Source organism: Chrysochloris asiatica, unplaced genomic scaffold, assembly GCF_000296735.1.
Source record: "Chrysochloris asiatica unplaced genomic scaffold, ChrAsi1.0 scaffold00032, whole genome shotgun sequence".
NCBI lineage: Eukaryota > Metazoa > Chordata > Mammalia > Afrosoricida > Chrysochloridae > Chrysochloris > Chrysochloris asiatica.
Window position 1 is genome coordinate 17,139,692 of NW_006408550.1, and position 2,432 is coordinate 17,142,123.

The following is a 2,432-nucleotide window of genomic DNA, read 5'->3' on the forward strand; positions in this document are numbered from 1 at the left end:
ATAGTATAGGAGTTGCTTACAAGTATGTTATTGTGAAGTGCCATCGAGTCAGTTCCGACCCATAGTGACCCTGTGTAGGGTTTCCAAGGTGCGACTGGTGCGCTTGAACTGTTGACCTTGCAGTTCAAATGGCTTTGCAGTCTGGCGCATTAACCCACAGCATCACACCAGGATTTTAGGAGGATATAATTCAGTCCATACCAATACTCACAAACATTTGCTTAAGCGACTGATTCAGTGGACTCACAATAAATCACAAGTATATGTTCTTGTTTAGCTTTCAGTCCCAATTGTGCTGATTGGACCAGAAGCAAGCTAGTTAACTCTGGCATCTCTGAATGATTAAGCACACTTCTAAGTCACATGCCCTTGAAGTAATATTTTTACATCTTTGAAACTCAACTTCCTCATTTCTCACATAACTGAGTTTGGCAAAGTCACGTCTTAAAGTTCTTTCCATTTCTCAGATTGTACATTTCATTTTTCCATATCTTAGTGAACGTATTTTATACGTGCTTGTATACATATAAATTCTTCTACTATACAGCTAGGGTAATGTTATAGATACACACATGTATATCTTTTTACCTAATTCTCGGGCAGCTTTAGTTCATGGCTAGTTATGAAAGTATCATCAGATTGTGAAAAATATAAAAAGTAATCAAAATAAGTTGATAAGTTCACTAGTCTCAGCACCTAACATTTTGGCATATTCTTTCCCAGTGTTTTCCTAAGAATTATCCAGATTGCACATACATATAAAATCTAGTATGCAAAAGAGTAATAATGCTGATGATAGCAAGGTTGACTACAGATGAAAAAACTTAATGAACCAGCAAATATCACTAATAATTCCACTACCAGCAATGAATAAATATTTTGAAGAACTTTTTCTTCAATAATATCTAAAACAAAAATATTTTCCAATGCCATAAGTTTCAAATAAAATATTTTAGTGACTTTACAATATTCCAACCTATCTATCTATTCAGCACCTAACCTACTGTTAAAGATGCAGATTGCCTGCCATATTTTTTGTATTCATGTCATGTTATGAGGAACAACTCTGTATGTAGCTTTGATTACATCTCATTATTTCCTTGGGCTAGATTCTATGGGATGGTGAGTTCAAAGAGCATGAACATTTCTTAAATTCTTTAAAATATTGCTAACTGGTTTATTTACAAATTGAAATTTGCTGTAGCAGTACGTGAAAAAGCAATAGATGACACTTTAATCAAGATACAGTGTATCAAGATACAGTGTGTATAATCTAGAAAGTGTTAGCTGGATTCCCTTCTTCACTCTTACAAAGATCCATAAAGATTAATCACTCCTCATAGAGTCTCCTTAGGAAAGATTCATGCAACTCCAACTTTGTGTTGCTGGTTGTTGGATCCTTGTCTTCGTTCCCTAGTACTGTAACAGAAATACCCAAGTGAGTGTTAATAAAGAACTGAAGAAGTTACTTATTTCTCAACGTTCTGGAGCTAAAAGTCCAACTCAGGGTTTTGGTGTCAATTCCTTCTTTTTCAGTAGTCCTTCATATTTCTTGGTTCTTGATAATCTTCACGTGATACCTATCTTTCCTAGTATGTACCCCTGTCTGTATGTAATCCACACTATAACTCAGAAGTAATTAGGTTTAGGACCAACTTACATTGTTACAGATTCATTAAGAAAATCTTACTTCCAAGTAGGATTACATCTACAAGTATATTGTTGTTAGGTGCCATCACGTCTGTTTCAGCTCTTAACCACCTTATACACAACACAACAAAACACTAACAGGTCCTACACCAACCTCACAATCATTGGTACTCTTGAGCTCATTGCTTCTGCCATGGTGCTAACCCATCTCATTAGGGGACCTCCCTCTTTTTCACTGACCCTCCACTTTACCAAGCAAGAGGGACTGGTCCCTCTTGATAATAGATCTGAAGTATGAGAGACAAAGTCTGGCCATCTGGCTTCTAAGGAACATTCTGGTTGTACCTCTTCCATCACAGATTTGTTTGTTCTTCTGGCAATTCGAGGGTACTTCAGTATTCTTCTTTAACACAATTACTTAAATTCCGCTATTCTCCTACAGTCTTCCTTAGTCATTGTGGAACTTTCACATATATATGAGACTATTAAAAATACCATGGAGTCCTAAAACATAAAAATTACCATGGGGTCTTGGTGTGGCACTGTGGATTAATGAGCTGGACTTCAAAGTCAGTTTGAACCACAAGGTCGGCAGTTCAACCTCACCAGCCGCTCCTTGGAAATCTTATACAGGGTTGCTATGGGTCGGAACAGACAGCACTTACCAACAACAGCAAAAATACCATAGTTTGGGTCAGGCACACCTTAGTCTTTTTTAGTCAAATTGACATCTTTGCTCTTGAACAGTTGAAAGTGTAGCAGATTTGCCTTTTTCAATACAC

General features: G+C 36.8%; 1 protein-coding gene across 1 annotated transcript in view; it reads left to right on the forward strand.

The window, feature by feature from the left end:
- The window catches only part of KCND2 (potassium voltage-gated channel, Shal-related subfamily, member 2), a 758,084-nt gene that overhangs the window by 485,092 nt on the left and 270,560 nt on the right, over positions 1-2,432 (forward strand). The window lies entirely within an intron of this gene.